Source organism: Mustelus asterias, chromosome 8 (genome assembly GCF_964213995.1).
Source record: "Mustelus asterias chromosome 8, sMusAst1.hap1.1, whole genome shotgun sequence".
Taxonomy (NCBI): domain Eukaryota; kingdom Metazoa; phylum Chordata; class Chondrichthyes; order Carcharhiniformes; family Triakidae; genus Mustelus; species Mustelus asterias.
The window spans coordinates 22,846,154-22,861,069 of record NC_135808.1 but is presented as its reverse complement, the minus strand read 5'-3'; positions in this window follow the sequence as shown (position 1 = coordinate 22,861,069).

The following is a 14,916-nucleotide window of genomic DNA, read 5'->3' as shown; positions in this document are numbered from 1 at the left end:
AAAAGGGATCTGGCTGTACAGGTACACAGGTCACTGAAAGTGGCAATGCAGGTGGAGAAGGTAGTCAAGAAGGCATATGGCATGCTTACCTTCATCGGCACTTGGAATATAGTGTTCGATTCTGGTCGCCACACTACCAGAAGGATGTGGAGGCTTTGGAGAGGGTACAGAAAAGATTTACCAAGATGTTGCCTGGTATGGAGGGCATTAGCTATGAGGAGAGGTTGGAGAAACTTGGTTTGTTTTCACTGGAGTGACGGAGGTTGAGGGGCGACCTGATAGAAGTCTACAAGATTATGAGAGGCATGGACAGTGGATAGTCAGAAGCTTTTTCCCGGGGTGGAAGAGTCAATTACTTGGGGGCACAGGTTAAATGTGTGAGGGGCAAGGTTTACAAGAGATGTACCAGGCAGGTTTTTTTTTTAGACAGAGAGTAGTGGGTGCCTGGAACTCGTTCTCGGGGGTGGGTGGGGGGGGGGGGGTGGGGGGGGGTAGTGGAAGCGGGTACAGTCGTGACTTTTAAGGGGCTTCTTGACAAATACATGAATAGGATAGGAATAGAGGGATATGGTCCCCGAAAGGGTAGGGGGTTTTAGTTAAGTCGGGCAGCATGGTCGGTACAGGCTTGAAGGGCCAAAGGGCCTGTTCCTGTGCTGTGACTTCCTTTGTTCTAAGGGAAAATTGCATTTCACAAATAACAGAAAAGGAAACCTTGAAGATTGTTACATTGAAACAAGAGGGCAGAGTTTCCAATTCCAAAACTTTTACAAACTTTTTCAATCTAAAAATTATGAGACAATGGGCCAAATAGCCTCTGTCAACACCAGAACAATTCTGTAACTCCAAATGTCAAGGAGAGATAGTTAGCTTCACTATTGTTAGGGATAGCCATTGCCTGGCACTTTTGTGGGTGTGAATGTAACCTTCCACTTATCAGCCAAAGCCTGAATTCCATTCACCTCTTGCATCACATAGAATGCATAGAATTCCTACTGTGCATAAGGCCATTTAGCCCATCACATCCATTCCTATTCTAATGAAAGAGCATCTTATCCAGACTCTAAACTGACAGTGGGCCAAGGCCGGAATTGAACCCGCGTCCCCGGCACTGTGAGGCAGCAGTGCTAACCACTGCCACCCTCATGGACACAGATAGCTTCACATCCTATAGATCTGTGCACAGAATGGAGAAATATTTGATAATCTCAAATTACACTCTATCAAACTTGCTTCGACAACAAATCGATTCAACTCCAGGTGTTTAATCAACCTCTTTATTTCATTATGTTACGACGTCGGGTCAGTCTTCCTTAATGATGCAGGCTAACAAAGCCTGCAGCCCTCAGGGGAGACTGAACACACTTCTTTGTTTTGGTGCAATACAAATACTTTTTTTCTAGCACATGCAAGCGGCCCGATAGCCTACCAGCTATAGCCCCAATATACTCGTTACCAATCAGAGGATAATAATGCTTCGTGCACTCCTCGTGCTGACCTTCACTGGCCAGTCACATTCTGTGCACGAACGCTGCAACACAGAATACTTGTGTGATAACAAGTGATCGCAGCTGCATTCAGCTTATCTTCGCAGGCAGTTGTCTGCAGAACAAGGCCATACCATCACATGACCTCACCCAACCGCCAGGAGCCAGGCAATAGTTTATACTCACTTATACTATAATACCGTAAGCATTAGATTATTAATAGTTTCGACAATTAAGGAAGACATCACTATCCAAGCATCACTACACATATATCCACATCCACATTCCCCCCTTTTATCACTCTGTGATAACCACTGACATTGTCGTGGGTTGTTCAATTCAGGTTACAATTGTATTTTCATCAAGTCCAATATTACTTTATCTCTCTCAACCTCCGCTACAATTCTGCCTCCACTTCTCATCGAGTTTCTTCCAGCACCTCGTCGTCCAGTATGGGTTTGTATTCCGTGTCCTCTTCCTCCTCACTCGCGGTGAACATCATCGGTTGAGTTAGTCGTGATCCTATCGATTCCAAGGTGGTCATCGCCCGTGCGATGAGACACTTTACAATTCCAATTCCAATACTTATACACAGAACCAAGAGTATGGCATATAATCCCACATTCCTGAACCAACCAAGCCATCCTGACAGTTCCCATTCCCCTAATCCCCTCGCCCTCTCTAATAGACCCTAGTTGCTGGTCAATTTGGTTCAGGTAATTAGTGAGATTAGTAGTGACCTTATCTAGTTCCAGTATGCAGTTATCCTTCGCTATGGCACACAGGCCTCCTTGTCGAGCCAGCAGCTAATCCGAGGCATATCTATTCTGCTGGGCATACAGCCTGAGTTTCTCTAGTTGGGCGGTGATGACCCGGAGGGCTCCTCTTGTCGCGTTCCCCAAGGTGGTAAGGCCGCAAGCAATGTAATTACGATTATCTGCAGCCATTCGCCCTGGGACGGCTCCAAAGGAAAAGAAACCCGCCGCTCCATAGCCAGCAGCCTGACCAGGAGTGAGGGCAGTGATTTCCTTGGAGTCAGCGCAGAAATCCTCCGATAACTCCCGCTCTGGCCTCCTATGGTGATGACGTGAGGGCCCCCAATGGCTCGGACAAGGAACCATACTGGGAAGCATGGTCCCTATTGCCACTGAATGGGGGTAAGGGTAGGACAAATAATTGGTGGCCGAACCATTGAAAAAGAAGAAATACCCTGTTTCAGTGTACATGGTCTCTGAATACTTTTGCCATTCCCTGTTGGCTTGAACCCGGTGAAGGAGGAAATTTTCCAGAAAACCATATTTGTATCATCAAACATATTTACATATTGGACTAATTGGCACCACTCATAACGGGCCAACAATGCAGAGGGGCACCCCCGGATGGATATTCGATCGGGTCCCCCCCTGCACAGCTGAGAGACTCACGAATTTCAGAAACTACGGAAGATCCCTAATCTGCCGAGCAACAGCGCGCAGTTGCATTTTAAACTGGCCAAGGACGATCAAGATCCCGATGAAACGAGACATAGAGTGGGTTATCAAAACCAAGCTATCACTGAAATATTACCAATTCGGCCAAGGCAGACATAAAAATCTGATAAACTAAGAGATAAGGATAAAAGGTTAAGAATGAAATACTCCAGACACCCAACAGGACAGGATGACATTAACACTCAATCTCACAAGCAGGAAACACAGACACGGAACAATAGGATCAATTCAAATAAGAGGACACATAGAGATGATAATGGGAAACGCATTTAGACACCGGGGCAGGACCAAGTAATCCCATTAACACGAACACACACCATACAAATGCTAATCGATGAAACTTCCTAGGGACTTTTGAAACTGACAGACCACTTTATACATTGTGTAAAAAAGCATAATCAAATGTTCCCGCGCGAATTTGGATCCCTATAAAGATCCAGAGCTGATGTGATTTAATTGAGATCAACGTGGCCAAGCCACTGTTTCTGAGCTGGCTACGGGGGTCTCCCTAGGATCCTAGTAATTGTACAATAAAGACACGCTTTGAACCTTGATTTGCGACTCAACTTCTATTCTGCACTGGTAAGGGATATTTCCCTACAACAAAATGGCGTAGTCACGGCAGGATTTGATATCTGACTTCTGACTGATGGCCACAGTTTGAAAGTCGGGATCAAATTTAAACGAATCTGATACAAATCCAGAGCAGTCAAAGGCGAGTGCAGGTCTCCGTTCAAAGTGAGGTACCTTTAAGGGTTAGGGTTTGTCTGTTTTAAGTATTGTTGTCTTGTAGAACTGTATAATCTTGCCTAAGTTTTTAAATTGAAACAGAAGTCCGCACTGAAGAGGTACAGGTCAGAACGACCGCGTGGAAGAAGGTAAGTAACTTTTAACTTTAATAGGAGTAAAGGACCAGAGGTAAAGATAACAGGTTTTGGGCTATTTGATAACAGGAATTAAGACTAATATAAAGATAAGTACCGCATGCAGAACTAATTGGTGTAACTAACCCAGGATTGTAAATGAAACCACTGTCTGTGCCAAGGCAATAGGATAAGGGAGTGCTTGACTCAAGGTGCCCTACCCTAAACTGGACGTTAAGAGGAGAAATCTCCCACGCTAAGGTTGGGTTTTGAAGCGGGCGCTAAGAGGCACAGGCACTCAGGGTGCAAGGCACGGACAGTGTAAATCGGGTAACAACACTGACTCTGAAGGGACGAACAACCTCAGAGTCGATACAGTTACTAACTATAACAGGGGCTTTGATAACAGAATACATGTGTGTAAGTGTTGAGGAAAAGGGGACCCGATCCATCCTGACCAAGAGACACGACGACGGAGGATCCATTAGGGACCCGGGCGGAGTTTGATAACCTTGTTCGTCTGTAGGGAACACCACAGCCCATAGCAGGATACCCGGTTTTGGGGTAACGGATCAACCCTGCTAGTGGGGGTGGTGGCCGAGCGGGAGGCGTTGTACTTAGAGGGGCTGGGAACAGGGGCGGACAAACCCACTAAACAACCAGCACACATCCCAATAAGACAACACAAAATAGTCCAAGCGTGAGGTGTCAGGAATAGTTGGGGGAGCCCAGGGGAAAGAGACCCACTGGAACCTCACTACGAGGCCCTACAGCAATACAGACGGTGCTGGGGCAGTATCAGTGACAGGAGATAAGGGAGAGAGTTGAGGCACTTTTACTGTAGCAGCCAGCATACGGGGGTTGCAGGACTGCTAGACAGAAAAATGGCAGACCACGTTGTTAAGGGAGAAACTGCAGTAGCTCTCATTTTGAAGTATCTGTTAGCCAGAGAAGCGATTGTTGCAAAGATGAAACGGAACGGGTGGAACGCATCACAAACTTTAGAAGATCAAAGAAAGTGGGTAGACGGAGTTAAACGGGACAAAACAAAAGTAATGGGAGTAATATTAGTGACCCAGTTAGCTGGACTAATTGAGGAAGTAAATGCCTCAATGGAGGAGAGACACAAAGAGACAGAACAAATTAAAGTATTACAGGAGAGAGTGAGGGAATTAGAACACAGAAGACACACTGCGGAGATAACGCAGAGATCAGAGGAAACGGACCCTCAGCGCCCATACGAGTCAGTGCAGAAACATACAGCCACCCCAGCATCAAAAGAAAACATAGACAATTATAATCTAGCGCCAGTCACGAGAGGAGGGACGTTAGCACAACCAAAGGCAACCTATAAGCCTTTTACGCCAGGGGAAAGGCAGCAGATGGATAGGAGAGATCTTAGTTTTTGTATTTCAGTGTGTTTGTGAGATCTGGTAGCTTGTCGAATGTAGGTGGTTGTTGTTGTAATTAGATTGAGAGCAGGGAGCTCTTTGTTCCTGTGGAATGTTTGCTACAGGCAGTGGGTGCAGTACATTGCACCTTGGTTTAGCCTTAGGGGGCTGGGAGAGTGTTAAAACTGTTAAAGATTAAAGTGATAGGATTTCTTGAATTTACTTCTGCTTTGAGTTAATTACAGTTTGGAAGAAAGAAGAATAAAAGCGATTGTCTTAATCAATGTTCTGTATTCTCTTTGAATGTTTTACACTCATCCCAGTCTGAAATGATAAGTTTGAATGAAAAAGGATGTACTGTGGAATGACTTTTGGAAGCTTCCATGTGTATGTGTGTGTGTGTTTAAACAAAGTGGTTGCGTGGATGCTTTGTTGTTGTTTGTTTTAATGTTAAGAAAGGATTTAAACCTTGGAAGGAAGCATGTGCTCTTTCCTTTGTCTTGAAGTAGAAATTATAAGAGTTAGTTGAGGAGTTAAGAGAAGAAAATAAGTTATTTTGTGGAAAGGTAGAAAAGCAGGAACAAAAGACTGAGGTCTATGAATTAGTTTAAAGTATATCAAGTCAGTGAAATACAGTATTAATCGCAGAATATCGCGATTTGCGAACGTCAGATAGTTTAGTATTCTGAACTAGTTAAAATTATGTACTGCCGTCGGAATTTCATGAGCCATCAAGGTTCAAGGTTTGCCAAATATAAAAGCACTGCAAAGCTTAAAACCTAGCCAGTTAAGAAACCAAAATGTTCCTAATCAAATAACTGGTATGTATTGTACCTGCTTTGATTTTGATTCGGCGCCTGTTACTTTTCCTAGAGTGCGGGGGTTTCGATCTGGAGCTCAGTTTAAAAAAAAGAAACGGCTTAAATTAAAAGGGTTTGGATATCACGGGTACGATGTGTAAAGTGGTATGATACAACTGCCGCTTGATTATTTTTATTATACAGTATAGCACTGCCATATAGACACAAGAATAACATCAAATCCTGAAAAGCCTTAACCAACTTTGTATGATATATTCATATACTATATTGGGCATTGATAAAGACATAATTATTTTGTGAAGTACTGTGGTGTAGCGCTTGCACGCAAACAAATGATCAAATTAGAGATAGTGTAAGAGTACATCATATAAAGATCGGAACTGTATGGCATGTGATTTTAATGGGGAAAGCGATGTCTTTTGATAAGATTACAGACAAATGAATGGATGTCCAATTGCAGCCAAAAAAGGCCAGTACAAAGTGTTATTTAATTCACACTAAGCTTGCTATGGATGGGGGATGCCAATTCAAGTTGATTCGGACCAGGGAACACATTTCACAGGAAAGGTTCTGAAAAACATTTGCCAACTATTAGGAATAAAACAAAAATTTCACATCCCCTATCACCCACAAAGTTCCGGGATGGTGGAGAGGATGAATCGGACTCTAAAAACAACAATGGCAAAAGCAATGCAATCCTCAGGTAGAAATTGGACAGAAGTCCTACCTGCAGTTCTGATGAGGCTTAGGGCGACCACAAATCGAACTACCGGCTTGACTCCATACGAGCTGATGACCGGGCGAGCAATGCACTTACCCGAAAACATTATTACAGGCTGGACAGATGTGGGTCCGATAAAAGATAGGATCCGACAATACATCCGAGACCTTAGCACCCAATTGAAGGGGATGCGCCGGTCCGTAATTTCTAATCAGGCACAGGTCGACGCAGAGGGGGACTCAGAAATATTACCAGAAGTCCCAAAAGCCGGGAGCCGGGTATTAACAAAAGTGCTTCCTGCAAAACCAGGATTTGCCCCAAGATGGCACGGACCTTACGAGGTCATTATTAGCGGAGATACCTGTGCCTGTATAGATATAAGGGGACAAGGGGTCTGGAAACACTGGACCCAATTGAAACTATATGAGGACAAATGAACTAAAAAATACCGTTTTGCTCATTCAACTTCCACAGGAACCAGGACCAGATCTACTATCAAGACGTCGGAACCAACTACTTTTAATTTAATTGCCTGTTTATTTTCTGTATATACTGTAATTGTAAAATACTGTTGAAAAAAAAAAAAGAGCGATATGGGAACAGGGACATATCTGATAATAACCCTGACCATTGTAAATACACTCCAACATATGGGGGTTAGGGGAGCAGAACCACCAATCATGGAAGGAAACCTATTCCTGAAAACACACATCCAGATCTATGGGAATAGGACCGCTTGTTACCCCTCAGCGCGATCAGTAAACTCCCTATTCATCGCAACACCAGGGTGGCTCCCACAAGAGTTATTCACTATTGACACATCGGGGGCACCCTGCAAAGAACATATTGGGTACTTTAAGCAAGGGATACAAGGAAGGTGTGTAGAGCTCACTGAGCCGGGAATTCTAAGGGGGACGGGACCCCAACCGGAGGAGACACATGGGAACTACCCACAATGTTTTAAGGGAGAGGGATGGGGGTGCGTGCATGCCTTTGTCCCTAAAAATGATTCGTGCGCTGAGGCACATTGTGCTCTCCAGGAGTGCCGGGTCCGGGAAGGACACTTCACTTGTGACTGCAAGCAACAAAAATGCATTGCAGTCACCGCGGGTAGGCAGCTTATGTGTGGCAAGTGCAACGGCACCCACGTAAGCTCAGCCTCGGGGACATATCCATTTGATTCTCACCAAGAGGTACAATCAAGTGGACAGTCCAGGGGGAGGGAAGGTTCCACAAGATGGGGCCATGCGGTCAAACGACCCCGGGGTAATGCATGTTATCGGGTTAAAGACGGGTACGTGTTTTTATTTAAAAATGTATATATGACGGCCACAGACAGGCCTCCAAGGTTCTTTTCCGTAGGGACAATCAGACCTCTCACGGTTCCATGCCCAAGCGAAGGGCATGTCCAGAAACGCATAGTGACCAGGGCCATCAGCGCAGAATTTTGCGCCGACTGGCAGGCCCCTGTCACACTAGGGTCTTCTTTAGGATATGGATTTCTGGGGACACTATCCCTGGGAGGCGCCGCAGGGGTGATCAGTGCCAGTAATAGGAACTTCTTCATATGTGGACTGACCATTTTAGGAAACAACACCCTACAAGCATTAGGCGCAATTGACCAAGAACTCGCAGAACTCAGACTATACGCACAACAAACGAGATATGCGATGGACTATCAGCTAGCCAGACAAGGGGGGTTATGCACCATCATCAAGGAAAAATGCATCACATACGTACACGACGAGACACTAAACATAACAGCAGCCATGTCCGGGATACAAAAGCAATTGGATAACTTTAAACAGGGGTTAACAGGGACTGATGGGTGGTTAGGATGGCTGTTTAACACAGTTTGGGGAGCATATATTATGAAGGGATTAATCCTAGTAGTAGCCATCCTGTTCACACTCTGCCTTGGCCTAACCTGTATTAAAGTGATATGTGCAAATATTACATCAAGAATGCTACCCACTGCCAGTATCCAGATGCAAGAACTTAACAACGACACAGAAGAAGAGGAACAACGGCAAGGACAACAGCTGTACAAATCACTGTTCCTCTGAAGGTCGTCCATGGGGGGTCAGCCATGAATGGCACCCCCTGGACGAGAGGAGGGACTGAAGGAGGAAATTTTCCAGAAAACCATATTTGTATCATCAAACATATTTACATATTGGACTAATTGGCACCACTCATAACGGGCCAACAATGCAGAGGGGCACCCCCGGATGGATATTCGATCGGGTCCCCCCCTGCACAGCTGAGAGACTCACGAATTTCAGAAACTACGGAAGATCCCTAATCTGCCGAGCAACAGCGCGCAGTTGCATTTTAAACTGGCCAAGGACGATCAAGATCCCGATGAAACGAGACATAGAGTGGGTTATCAAAACCAAGCTATCACTGAAATATTACCAATTCGGCCAAGGCAGACATAAAAATCTGATAAACTAAGAGATAAGGATAAAAGGTTAAGAATGAAATACTCCAGACACCCAACAGGACAGGATGACATTAACACTCAATCTCACAAGCAGGAAACACAGACACGGAACAATAGGATCAATTCAAATAAGAGGACACATAGAGATGATAATGGGAAACGCATTTAGACACCGGGGCAGGACCAAGTAATCCCATTAACACGAACACACACCATACAAATGCTAATCGATGAAACTTCCTAGGGACTTTTGAAACTGACAGACCACTTTATACATTGTGTAAAAAAGCATAATCAAATGTTCCCGCGCGAATTTGGATCCCTATAAAGATCCAGAGCTGATGTGATTTAATTGAGATCAACGTGGCCAAGCCACTGTTTCTGAGCTGGCTACGGGGGTCTCCCTAGGATCCTAGTAATTGTACAATAAAGACACGCTTTGAACCTTGATTTGCGACTCAACTTCTATTCTGCACTGGTAAGGGATATTTCCCTACAACAAAACGGTAATAGGTATCATCGGTTCCCAAATTCTGGGATCCGGAACCCTTTCATGCTGGTGCCGACTGTCTTCCTTCTGCATTAATCTGTACTATCAAAAAGTCCCTACCGTAAACATGAAGGTGGGTGCCATTCATATGGCCACAAATTATATTTTCCCCTTTTTCCAAGTCTATGCAGGTCGAATGCAAACACTTACAGATTACCTCATTTCTCTGGGCTTCGTACCCACATTTATGCTGATGGCAATGCTTACTCAGGCAGGGGTGATCCTGGCACACATAAACTGTGGAGCACCCCAACCCCTCCCTTCTTACAACACCAAGCTGATGAGCCCCAAGACTATTTTTGCCGATTGCATGCTGGTTTGTCCACACTTGACCACCACCTGGAGGGGACAAAAACATAATGACAAGCATAACAACCACAGAGTAAAGAGCATGTCACCCGATACAGCCTCTCATACTAATCATCTGTAAAATCCTCCTCCCTGTCATCCTCAATTCCCCCCTTTTTGGGATCGGCTTGCCCGATCAATTTACAGTGGTGGAGGTGGACCCAAGCATCGCGACCCGCCACCTTAGCCGCTGTAGGGGTGGTTAACAAGACTTGGAATGGGCCCTCCCACTGCGGCTCTAAATGCTTGCAAGTCCAATTTCTGATAAGGACAAATGAGCCCGGTTTTACTTTAGTGGGAGTAGATAAGGTAGGTGGTTTACCGTAAGCAGCCCGGACTTGCGAATGGAGATGGCGCAAGGAGTGGGCAAGGGAGAGGATATATGAGGTCATTTCATCCGTCATATGATGGAAATGAATGGGCGTCATTGACCCATCATCCCAAGGGGTCCGCAGGGGTCGACCATACAAGACCTCCGCGGGCGAGAGACGGGGCGGTCCTGCAGGGGTGGTTCGTATTTGAAATAAAGCTACAGGGAGTAGTCTGACCCAAGACAGACCTGAAGTTTCTACAAGTTTAGCCAGCTTGGTTTTGAGCGTTTGATTGGAGCGTTCGACTACACCAGCAGCTTGGGGATGGTGAGCGCAATGGAGTTGTTGGCGAATATTCAGCTGGGCGCACAGCTCCTTATTGACCGATGCAATAAAATGTGGGCCATTGTCAGAACTCAGGCAGGTCGGGACGCCAAATCGAGGCACAATTTCGCGCAGTAAAATCCAGACGACAGTTGTCACTTTGTTGTCCGATGTAGGATACGCTTCAATCCACTTCCTTAAGACATCCACGATTACTAAGACATATTTATACCCCTGACATCTCTGCAACTCAATGAAGTCCATCTGCAGGGTCTCGAAGGGGCCTGCCGGCAGGGGAGTCTTACCCAGATCACAGGGCGCACTCTTGCCCGAATTATGCTGTTGGCAGATCAAACAGCGGAGGCTTAGACTTTGTGCCATGTCCTGTAGGCGAGGATGCCACCAGGAAGTGAGGAGTAAATCACTAAGAGACCTTGCACCACAGTGAGTTGCAAAGTACACAATCAATTACCCAGAGAGCCAAAGTATCAGACATACAGGTTTGGTTAGCAGGGGTGATCCAGACTCCGGATTCTGGGTCCACCCTACAGCCCAATACATTCCATAAATCTTTATCACAAGGCAAGGCTTCCTGTTGCAATCTAAGAACATCACCGATGGTTGGCATGGGTTTCTCAGAGGCAGGGCCATCCGCGTCCGGACTTTTCCCCTGCCTCATCATTCAGGGCACAATCATCTGACAAGTTTTAGAAACCAATTTGGCCGCCTCATCTGCCCTATGGTTACCCAAAGTGACAGGGTCTTTACCAGCGGTATGGGCGGCGCACTTAATCACTGTAAGGGCTGCTCTTGAGGCGGGTGAGGCGGAAGAGGTGTAGTTGCCCCTGTCATCCAATGGTGTAGATCCTCATCTGTATCATTATCAGTGACCTTAATGCCATCCATCATGTTCCCTATCTCAGAAGCCTCACAATCCTGAAGAGAGCGTTTCTTATGTAAGCATTCCCTTTTCAACACCTCAACCGGTTTTGGAGTCCCTCCCTCCATTAATTTTATTCCCACCTTAACAGCATTGTCCTGCCAGCTGGATAGGAGACTCTGCTCCTTTAACTCCTGACAACATTGCAACCATAACCCTATGAGCTCCTTCGTCTTCCTTCCCATATTCTTTTAGCCAAATTTGTTGCTGCGCAGCTTTAACAAGTTGGATATTTTTGGTCCCTCCTGGGGGCCATTCGATGGCCCTAATTTATGGGTCAATGCCCCTGACAATTGTCTCAATTTGGTGGCTTTATCCGGATATTTCTCGCAAAGCATTTGTAAGGCTGAATTTGTCTGATTGATTGTATCCCAATAGTTCCCCATTTTAAAACAAACTGTTGTATTCACTCAATACCCCGGTAAATTCAATTCGAGCTCGAACAATTCTATCACCACCTCACCAGTTCCCTGGTGACCCTCGCCGATCAACAGCGACCCTCAGTGAATTACAGTTCTGGCCAATTATTCACTGACCACTTATTTTATACCTCACCGTTTCCACAGTGACCGGAATAACAACCGACCTGGAGTTGCACAAGCTGATGAAATCACAGGCTATTCCATCAGGGCGGCTGGCGACAACAAACAAAAGGTCAACAAACACCAGAATTACAGGGCAGAGGAAAACCAAGTGGTTGTATCAACGGTACTCACAAACTTGGGTGGCCAATTCCTCAGTCCCGAACTTGGTGCTGCTGACTCTAACGCCGTTTTCTGTCGTCTGCCGACCGTTGGAATCCCACTTTTGACACCAAATGATAACCTCAATTTACACTCTATCAAACTTGCTTCGACAACAGATCGATTCAACTCCAGGTGTTTAATCAACCTCTTTATTTCATTCTGTTACGACGTCGGGTCAGTCTTCCTTAATGATGCAGGCTAACAAAGCCTGCAGCCCTCAGGGGAGACTGAACACACTGCTTTGTTTTGGTGCAATACAAATACTTTTTTTCCAACACATGCAAGTGGCCCGATAGCCTACCAGCTATAGCCCCAATATACTCGTTACCAATCAGAGGATAATAATGCTTCGTGCACTCCTTGTGCTGACCTTCACTGGCCAGTCACATTCTGTGCATGTACGCTGCAACACAGAACACTTGTGTGATAACAAGTGATCGCAGCTGCATTCAGCTTATCTTAGCAGGCAGTTGTCTGCAGAACAAGGCCATACCATCACATGACCTCACCCAACCGCCAGGAGCCAGGCAATAGTTTATACTCACTTATACTATAATACCGTAAGCATTAGATTATTAATAGTTTCGACAATTGAGGAAGACATCACGATCCAAGCATCACTACACATATATCCACATCCACACTTTCACCAGACCTCCATGGCCTAAACACGGACCTCCCCAGCTGCCACGGCGGTCTGTGGCCTAATACGACCCCTGATGGTCAGACCAATTGACCCCGCGACACCCCACATGCCCGGACAGATTGAACCCCCACCCCACCATTTGGACCGAATTTCCCTGTCCATCCAGCACCGATCGCAATGCAGTACCCCCCGCTACTTCCCTCACAGATGGCAAATACTTAGTGGCAGTAGCCTCCACACACCCCAAATTGCAAATGCAGAGTGTGCAGCGCACCCACCCACCCCACCCCCCCCCCCCCCCCCCCATCACCACAGTTTGGTCCCACCCCAGTCGAGCAGCACCCCCCTCCCGAATAATCAGGCTCCACACCCTTCCCACTACCCACTGCCTGGTGGGCACTTCCAAGGTACCAGGCTGGCACTATCCGCAAGTCACTCCCCTCAACTTCTTGGGGTGGCTTCAATGGCTTCTGGATCCACTAGTGAGGCATCAGGTCTGGTCCCTGTTGTGATTCTCACTGGAGTGAACCTCTCCCGTGAGGCCACAGAGACGAGAGCCCAGATGATTGCGCCGCGGGCTCGCTCATTTTGTTCTGAACAGGTTTTAAATGTAGTCAAGTATTTTATTCAGCCTCGCGCCGCAATGTGTGTGAAATCGGGAGCGAATCTCATCTGTATTGAACTCATGAATTCCAATATCTTCTGCCCTTTCCTGATTTTTCTTTTAATGTCTGCTATTCATTGGTGAGTGTGTTTATGTCAAATCTCCCATTCCCAAGCACTCTGTCTGGGGAAATAACAAACATTATTGAAATATCAGAGCCTTTGTATCAAACTGTCACCGCGATCTGACATTTGGAGCTGCAGATAAGTTTCCAATTCTTGTCACTGTTGGAAATATTGTTACACTTTGCAGTATTGGACACAATTGTTACCTGTGTGTGTGTGTGTGTGTGTTATTAAAACAACAGAAAAGGTTTATTCTGCTCGGAGCTGAATGCGTTAATTCTAAATTAAAACACGTTTGGTGAAGGAATTCACTGTCACCGCGATTTCAGAAAGTGACTGGGTGACAATGTTCTCAGAGTAATGGCGGTTTCAGCAGAACAAAGCTATTTCTTCAAGTCTTGTGGATTCACCATTTCAAACTGGATACTTCCGAATAAAACCCTTGGAGCAAAGTGGATTAGAAGATAAAGTCCCAAATGTTCCCCAGGGTGATTTTTATGGAGATTTTAAACGCAAGAATAATCCACCAACAATCACCTTAAATTCAGCTCCTGAATTTGAAATTACACCGACAAAGCTTAAAAACCCCACTCTGACAGATGTGAATTTGTATCTGGATTAGAAATCCACATGTTTCACCCGTTTCAACAGAGTTTCATTGCAGTGGTAACAAGCTCCCAGTTTCAAAACTTTAAACTGTTCTCCCTCTTTAGATCGAACCATTTTCAGGAAAACACATTTGGAGCCGGTCTGAAGGAACAGCAACACAGAGCATTCACACAGCCTTTTCTCATTCACTAACAGGAAGTTTACACACACACATCTGTACACACAATCCTTTCTCTCATCACTTCAAGTTTCACTGTGGATCTTTTCAACTGAAAAAACGTGCCTTTGAAAGGGGATAAAATAAATTACACCACATCTTCTTTCTTCACTAATCTACATTGAAATTAACATTTATATATCTATTTGTTACAAACAATGATTTGGAGGAAAATGTAATTGGATTGATTAGTAAGTTTGTGGACAACACAAAGGTTGGTGGATTTGTGGACAGTGATGAGGACCATCAGAGGATACAGCAGGATATAGATCAGTTGGAG